Below are 9,590 nucleotides of genomic sequence, written 5' to 3'. Positions count from 1 at the left end.
CTTTACTCATGCATTTAGCATCAACCTTAGACTTAAACTTGGACTCAAATTTATTTATCCTGTAGGATTACTCCTTCAGGGAAATTCTGGTTCCAGTAGCTTATATAGAGCACAAAGAGTTAAAGCAAGATGCCATTAAAGATATAAATGGAACAGACAATATAAAAAAGTGTATATAGCAGAAAAAAAGCATTTTTGAAGAGTTGCCTGATGTACTCCTTTGGTTAAACCCTCAGTGATTTATACCAGAAATATGTCCATCACCTGACCAGAGTGTGAGTCTTTCCAGTGATGATTAAAGCTTATCATGTTTGTTTGAACAGCTGCATGAAGGGAAGGGATGCAGAGGAGACGGCTGATTATCAGAAAGCTTTCTTCTCCAGAGCTGCCTTCCCTCAGCCTGAATAGGTGGTTCTGCACAAAGAAACAGAGCTGTTTGGTTTCCTCTCCTGGTTAAATGACTAAATGTTTCAGTCCAGGTGAACGTCAGTCTGGGCGAGGCTTAAATCCAGCTGTGTGACTTCCAGGCAACTTGTTTTCTGGAGCTGACGCTGCTCGCCTGGCCTTCGTCTACAACCTGCAGGTGAATGAAGTGACTTTAAAAGCTTGGAAATGTAAACAATTGCATTTTATAGGCAGAGGATGATTCATCATGTTCATGAATTCATTAATAAAATAAACATAATCATTGGTTTCATCTCTGATTACATAACAACTTCTGTCCTGCTCCGGTTTTCTTTTAAGACGTAGACGACTTTATTAATCCCACCAAGGCCAACTGGTTTCAGCAGCATACGAGACAAACAAGCAAAATAAACACGTAAAAACATTTAAAAAAAAGGATGAATAAGAAAGAAAAAAAATGTGAAATGGGAGCTTAAGGACCAAAATTAATGATGAAGCTAGATTGAATTTAACTAGATTACACCAGTAAAGAAGATAAGCAAAAAAATTGTAATATAGTAAACCTGATTAGACTAGTTCAACTAAAATAGACCAGTTTAACTAGACGGACTAAAACTGGTAGTTGGTTCCACAGGAGAGGAGCCTGATAACTAAAAGATCTGCCTCCAATTCTACTTTTAGAAATTCTAGGAACCACTAGTAAACCTGCAGATTGAGAGCGAAGTGCTCTGTTAGGAACATAAGGAACAATCAGATCTCTGATATAAGATGGAGAAATGGCTCCCAAGCAAAGGTTCATGTACGTTGTGTAAGTAAACAACTGTGAAAAATACTAATAAACATTTAAATGTTAAACCAGATCAAGAATCTGTAATGTGTGGTGGTGTCCAGTAGGGGGCAGCAGAAACCCATTCATTGGTTTTTATTTAACTGCAATACAATATAAACAAACAGGCTCATAAAAAACATTTTACCAGCAGGAAAGCAGAGAAATTGTTTTACAGAAATTCTTGAGAAATATTAATGACGTTAATTGTTACAAATATGTGAAAAGGTTTAGATTAAAATGGTTTTATTGCAGCTGCATGATCACTGTGGAATTTATGAAGATCCAGCCTTTAATTAGAGTCAACTGGGAAAGAAGTTGATGAAGGATTATTTATGAAAAAATGACTATTATAAAGTTCATAGTATAATAAAAATGACTCTCACTAAGACTTTTCTTTTCTCTCAACTCTTAACACAATAAAGACAAGAGAAATTTCCCTTTAGGTAAAGCAGATTATCTTTAAAAAATCAGCATTTAATTACAGAAAAATAACTCCTGGCCAAAAGTGACAGATGTCTACAATGAGAGGAATGATTCAAACATTTAGAAAACCTGGAACTTTAAAGAACGGAGCGGCTGTGGTGACAGGCGCCAGTTCACAAGGAGCTCACTATAGTTTTTCCTGCTTAGAGTTTCCTTAGAGAAAAAATGTTCAACCTTTGATCTGATTGGATTGAATAAATGGTTCTTAGACGACATGAGGTGTGATGATATAAAACTAAACTGAACAGAAACTGAAACCTTGAGCCCATTGATGAGCACAGTGGAGGATCTATGATGCTGAGTTACTGCCTCTACTCTGAGCCTGTTCCTGCTTAATGAAAGTACTGTTTGCCTCTCAGCGTGTTTCCCTCCATCCTGTCTGTCTGACTTCTCTCTGGTCAGTAAGGAATGATCAATGGATCATTATTTATACCTAAAACTAACATTTTTGCGGCGATGTAATGAATTTAGTGTTAATCAATAAAAAACATGAAAGCAATAATTTTTGTCATGATCACTGAGTCTGAGAGCGGCCATTTTTGCCCAAACATAGTAGCCCCTCCCTCCTGCCATCTTCCAGCAGTGACGTCACGGTGCGGTAAGCCTAGCGCCATTCTCCCCGCTTTCCAAGCTAAATCAATGGGAACTACTAGACACATCTGCAATCAACAACAATTATTGAAGATTTCCAGAGGACTTCACCATTGAAATTCACCAGAGCTATAGTGAAACTGACAATGCCCACGTGCATGGCAGCTGGATGCTGGAATACATCGGGTAAAAGTGAAAAAAATAGTTATTCCACCTTTCTGATTCCTGATCCTCCACGGACGGGTTGGTCGTTGGATCGCCAACTTGAAGAGGGAGGATTTGCCATCGAACTTCTGGCCAGAGAAAAAACCCATAATATGTAGCCAACATTTGGAAGAAGAATGTTTTCAAGATGACTTGGATAATAGCGCGTTCTGACAAACACCAGATACAGCACTGGGACTTGATCAACAGCCGATACCGCACCGTGACAATGTCACTAACCAGTAGGTGGCAGTAGTGTTCTTTGACAAACATGGATGCCTCCAGTAAAGCACATTCACATGAAAATTACCCTAAATTAAAAACACTGATCATTTATTGAACAGGATGGAATCATTTCAGATTTAAAGAACTTTCAGACGTTTGAATTCTGAATATGAGCGACTTTTCCTTTAAATCTCCTGGTTTCCTTGTTCTTTGTTCCTTGTTATTTCTGGTTCCTCAGGTTTTTGCTCATTAAATCCTCGCTGCTGTCTGGATCCTCCTGTAACGTTCAAGAAGGCGGAGCTGCAAATAATAGAGGAGCCACAAAGCCTGGAAGCTGTGAGAGAAACTCTGCTTCTTTTGGTCATTTAGGATTAGAAATAATGTTTAATCACCAAACTGTCATGATTGGTTACCGAGTAAACCCAACATGCAGAACACAAACAGAGGTTGATGAAAAGTTTAACAAGGTTTATTGAAACACAAGCACATGAATATTGCAACAGGAACTGGTTCAGGCCTGGGGGCAGGTTCACTGGAGTCTGCAGGGATGACAGTTCAGTTAGCGCAGGGACAGATGAGTTATGAGACTTAGAGTTTGATGATGAATATCTTGAAGGAGTCCGGGTTTCTCTTTGAGAGAGGAAACTGTTGGATCCAGAGACTGTTTGTTTAGCAGAGTCAAATAACTGCTTCAGCATCTTACTTCTGACTATGAGGGCAGACCTTGTTTTTGGTTTTCCAGCTCTTAGCCAAGAGCTGCATGGGAATCCAGAGAAGAGTCTTCAGGTTAGGCTCACGAGGCCAGGCTCGGCAGGTTAAGCTCATCCAGAGCTTCAAGAAGAGACAGGATTCCTGTGAGGCAAAAACAAGGAGGAGTTAGAATCTATTCTCAACTAGAGATAGCAAAGATTCTCAGGTTACTAGGCTCAGGTTGCTAACCTAACTAGATCAACAGTGCGGCGTTGAGGCAAGGTCTGAAGGCAGGTTATATAGCGGTGGATCCCCTGATGATGAGATGGGCCACAGGTGTGTTGGAAGCTCAGCTCAGGAGGACCCACGGCGCACTCTGCTGGAGGAAGGTGGTACAGCTCCAGATCCCAACACAAACAATGAAGGAAAGTTTGTCTTGTTTTTTATAGTTTATAGTTTTTTTATACCGAACATTGAAGGTAAATGTAAACACTACATTTCAAAGAGAAAAAAAAAAAAAAAACAAAAAATTTGATCGAAACTGATCTGAACAGGAAAAGTTTATTTGGATTTAATTTATGAGATTCAGATTTAAGGTGAGTCCAAATTGTTAAAATTAATAAATTTTTTCGTGCTTTTATTGACCCACAGAAGAAAATAAGAACGTGAGAAGTTCTTATAATAAGTCAAAAACCTTAAAACATGTTTAAAGTTTTTGACTGCGGTTTGCTTACCGACCTGACATCAGAGTGGAGGACGCCATCATCTACCTGCTGCAGCGGCCGCTCACCCACCTGGAGACCACTGGGAGCGCAGTGAGAGTCACAGTCTTTGACCTGTCCAGCGCTTTCAATCCCATCACAGCAGAGCTGCTGAGGGGGAAGCTGGAGGTGACGAACTTCCTGCTGCCTGGACCATCATCTACCTCACAGAGCGCCCTCAGTATGTGCGCCTACACAGCTGTCAGTCAGAGGTCTGCATCATGAACTTTGTGGACTGGTGTGAGAAGAACCACCAGTGTCTGAACACAAGTAAGACCAGAGAGATGGTGATTGACTTGATGAGAAGATCCCCACCTCACTCCACCGTGAACATCCAGGGTGCTCATGTCAATGATAAACTGGACTGGACCGGGGCCAGAGCCTCCTCCACCTCCTGAGGAGGCTGAGGTCCTTTGGAGTGAGCAGGCTGCTGCTTCAAACCTCCTATGATTCTGACAAAAGAGACTGAACAAACTGGTGAAGAAGGCCGTTTCTGTCCCAGGCTTCACTCTGGACTCAGTGGCTGAGAGGAGGGTGCTGTCCAAGCTTCCATCCATCATGGACGCCACCTTCCACCCTCTGCAGCAGACTGGAGAGGAGCTGAGCAGCTCCTTTAGTCAAAGACTTTTACAGCCTGTTTGTAAAAAGGAGCGCTACTGCAGGTCATTCATCCCTGCTGCAACCAGACTCTACAATGCAGCATTAATACCGCAATAACTGCTGCAATGTTTAATGTGCAATTACTATCTGATACCCTGTGCAATAATTATATATATATATATATATATATATAAAATATCCATCTATATAAAGACCTGTGCAAACACCCTGTGCAATAACCCGGTATAATAATAATTCTACTAGAAAAAAAAAAGCTGTCATATGTGGAAGCACTGCATATGCTGTATATATCCCATGCACCTTCTTCTCTTTTGACTATCTGAGCTGATTTAACAAGTACATTTCTCCACTGTGAGATCAATAAAGTCAATCAATCAACCAATCCGATTCAGGCTTCCTTCTCTCTGTGTTTTTCTGAAAATGCTTCAGTAGAAGCAGCAGCTCTGATTGGCTGTTCAGGCGGAGAACTTCCTGGGATGCAGACGTGTTGATGCTGCAGCAGCGTGTGGCGGTGGCGACTGACCCTGAGCATTAACAGCAGCTCACAACAGCCCCCCCCAGACACACACACACGCACCCTGGCAACATACCACACATACCAGAGTCTGTCCCAATGACTGCTGAGAGCAGAGGAACCAGGCTGAAGATCAGAGAAAGTTCTGCTCGGATCCGAAGGACTGATTTCTGATTTTAAACGCTGCTTCTGCTGATCCATGAGAAGAAGAACCGGTTCCCATCATGCTCTTCTTCTCACTTCAGTGGGATTCTCCTGCTGCAGGAAGAGCTTGGATGGATGACATTTGACTTTTTCAACTTTTAACAACACTTTATTTACATAAATCAAAACATAACACATTAAATGAGGAGCTTGTTAACTTGTATTTTTTCTGAATCTGACACAGAACATAAAATGTTGTTAAAACCCCAGAGCCGAATAAAATCCTCCATGTTTTCTGTGTGTCTCTGTGGAAGTGAGCTCCCTCCTGCAGTCTGTCTCTGCGAGACAATAAACGGCCATCTTTGCTTCACTGATTAAAAAATGTAAAAGTCGGGTCTTTGGTTTATTTCCTCTATTCCAGTAAACACCTCCTATAAAAAGCGCGTTTGTAAAAACCGTCCCAAAAAGACTAAAAACTAAATGCTAAAAATGGTCTTTAATCTTGCGCATTCCATAAAAACGAGGAACCTATTTTCAGACAGATGGCAGAAAGGACAATGATTTAAAACACCCGGATTAATAACCGATAAAAACCAGGTTGTGGCGCCGTGTAAAATCCCCCATTGGAGGTCACCAGTTCGTTTATTGATTGGAGGTTTATTTAAAGTCCTCCACTAACTTTTGATTATTAACACAGAGGAAGAAAAAAATACTGAAGCAATAAGAGAGGAAGGCTTGTCATCTTTGGCAATCCATATATCAGAGATTAATTCATTCAACTTTATGGGACTTAATTTGTGTAAAAACTTTGCCTTCCAATTAAGCCCAAAATTCCTTTATGAAAAAGTGCTAAGTTATCAAATAAGAACAACATACTGACCCCAGTTTATTGATAAAAGTAAAAGTAAGTCAGTCAGTAAAACTCTCACCTTCAAGTAATAATAAAATATCAATTAGAATAATTGAAAGTTAATTCCTCCTCTGCCTCGACTCTAATTTTAATATTTAAATATATATAATTTTTTTTTTTTTTTACAATTTCTGTTTTTCAGATTGAATTTGATGAACTTCATTGTATTCAAATTGTTTCACAGATCAAACCCTCCTCACTTCAGATCAAATCCAAACGCTCATAAAATCAGTAGAAATACATCTTCAATTCAATTCAGCTTATTTCTATAGCACCAATTTACAGCAAATCATTTTATAGAGACAGTTCAACCAGATCATCCAGTCAGATTGGTTTAAAGTTTTCTATCTAAGGAAAACCAGTTGATTGCATCCACTCAGCAACTCTTCAGCAATCCCTCACACTAAGCATGCTTGTAGCGACAGTGGAGAGGAAAAACTCCCTTCTTCTTGGAAGCCATCTTTCCTCATCCTTCACAGTTATCAGCTGTATCCTGTTGCTTTGTCAATGAATTAGCCAAATAAAATACAGGACTAGAAAATGTTTTTTGGCAGAGGTGGGTACCCAAAGGTTTTACTCAAGAGTACTTTTTTACTCAAGTAAAAGTAGAATGTAGTCATCCATATTCATATTCAAGTACTGGGTACCGTCTGATTTGCTGTCCAACCAGGTTCAATAAGTTATGTTCAAATTCTGTTTTTCAAAGTAATAAAATAAAATAAAAGTAAATATAAGTGATAATGATGAACACATGCCATCTCAAGGGACTTTCCAGTTCACCAGATCATCCAGTCAGACTGATTCAAAGTTTTCTATCTAAGGAAAACCAGCTGATTGCATCGTCTCATTGACTCTTCAGCAATCCCTCACACTAAGCATGCTTGTAGCGACAGTGGAGAGGAAAAACTATCTTTTAACAGGAAGAAACCTCCAGCAGAACCAGGCTCAGTGTGAGCGGCCATCTGCTGAGGCCCACTGGGGTTCAAAGAGACAGAAGCAGACATAGAAAAAGAAGCATAGATACAAAAGGCAACTGTCAACCAGCTCCACAGGCGGCCCCGTCCAGGAAACACACAGCCAGGCAGACGAGCTCCGAGCCAGCTCCCATGTCAGAGGATGAAGAGAGCACATCCAGTTAGTCACAGTCAGAGAAACAGGACTACACTGGAAAACAGGCCAAGCTCCAACATCTCTTTGCTCTTAACTCCAACAGTGAAGAGAATCCAATTCGTAAAAAGAGAAATAAAAAAAACAAATATGGAAAAATAAAAGTAAACACAATTTTTAGACAAAAAAAAGAAGAAAAATGTTTGAAAAACAGCAATGTTACTTTCAAAACCTTTTTTTGATTATGGAGTTCTGTCAGGGTTGGGTTGACGTTTTGAGGATCCAAATGCAGAGGTGAGGAGGTCATTTCTTGAAGATTTAATGAAATTATTGAGGCAGAATACAAACTACCAAAAACCAGATTACTTCAGGGGAAAACGCACATGGGGAGCAGGGAAAAGACGAGAAACCAGCACTGGGGAACTGCACAGGGAGAGTATATATAGGGGACAGAACAGACACAGGAGTAAGGAGCTGATTGGGAGCAGTTGTGAAGAGAAGAGTCTAGAAAGGAAACCAACACCAGAGGGCAACCTGTCAGGATTTGGTCATTGAGTGTTGACCCAAAAGCAGAGGCAGGGAGGCAGAGGTGAATCTGTTGTGGATTTAATAATGACTTAACAGAAAACAGAGGCTGGTTATCCAAAAATCCAAAAGGAAAACAAAGTCCAAACAAACATGAAAGCAGAAGTCCAAAAATCCAAAACATTAAAACAAGCCTAACATACCAGAAACCATGGGGACATCAGGGGAATCACAAACATAACGAGGAAGGCACAGAGAGAAGGAGTTGGAGCATGCAGACGGTGTTTGACGAGGACCCAGCAAAGGGGAACTTCTTCTTCTTCTTCTATTGAGTTTTCTGGCAGTTTGCATCCTGTGTGCATTACCGCCATCAACTGGACGGAGATGTAATTCAGAAATATAATGTCTGTATATCTTTATATCTTCATGAAACTAAATTCTATCTATACTTACACACACGCACATACACACACACTAAATTCTCCCAGCTAATTCTGTATCTTTTAAATATTTAATAAGTGCTTTAATTATCTTATCTGATTGATGCTTCCCTAATAAATCTGCCATCTTTACTGAACTCCCCATTACCCTTTCCAGTTCTTTCCTCTCTTTTGTATATTTGCTACAATAGATCAACACATGTTCTACTCCTTCGATTTCTCCGCAATAACAACAATTACCCGTTGGATGTTTCCCTATTATTTTTAGACCTGCATTTAAACTAGTATGCCCAATCCTTAACCTGTTTATCCATATTTCCTCTCTTCTACTCATTATACTGTTATATCCTATGCTAATATCTTTATGTATTTTATATAAATGTCTTCCTTTTTTTTCTAAATTCCATCTCTTCTGCCATACCTTATTTATTTTATCTTTAATAATTACTTTTATTTCTGTTCTACTTAGCGGGACATCATATTCAATTTCTCCTACTTTAACTGCTTCTTTAGCTAACTTATCTACTTTTTCATTACCTAAGATTCCTTTGTGTGCTGGAACCCATGTGAATTGAATACTTATATTTTGTTGCCTTATACCATACATTAAATAACTGACTTCATCTAAAAGATCTTGACGGCTTTCAGATTTTCCACTTTTAAAACTAGTCAGGCAAGACATTGAATCTGAACAGATAACTACATTTCTAGGCTTCACCTCCAGCACCCATTGCAATGCTAAAATAATTGCCAACATCTCTGCTGAAAAAATTGATAAATTATCTGTTGTTCTTCTCTTGATAGAAATATTTTCTTTTGGAATATATACTGCTACTCCTGTTTTACCATTTTCCTCTTTTGATGCATCTGTATATATTTGTGTCATATTTTCATACCTTACTTCTAAATGCTGCTGAATAAGCAAAGGGGAACTGAAGAGAGAGGGCTTTTTAAAGGAGACTGAAACAGAGAGGGGGCTAATGAGGAAACTGGGAGCAGGTGTGCACAGAACAAGAGAGGGAAAGAGCTAGGGAAGAAGGAGAACACAAGAGGGCAGCAGAGAGCAACAAATAGAAACCTGGAAGACTGGAAATAACAACAAAATGATAATCAAATAACTAGGACTATAAAACATGGAGAA

Source organism: Cyprinodon tularosa, unplaced genomic scaffold, assembly GCF_016077235.1.
Source record: "Cyprinodon tularosa strain WSP-4 unplaced genomic scaffold, ASM1607723v1 ctg235, whole genome shotgun sequence".
In the NCBI taxonomy this organism is placed as follows: domain Eukaryota; kingdom Metazoa; phylum Chordata; class Actinopteri; order Cyprinodontiformes; family Cyprinodontidae; genus Cyprinodon; species Cyprinodon tularosa.
Note: the sequence above shows the minus strand (reverse complement) of the source record.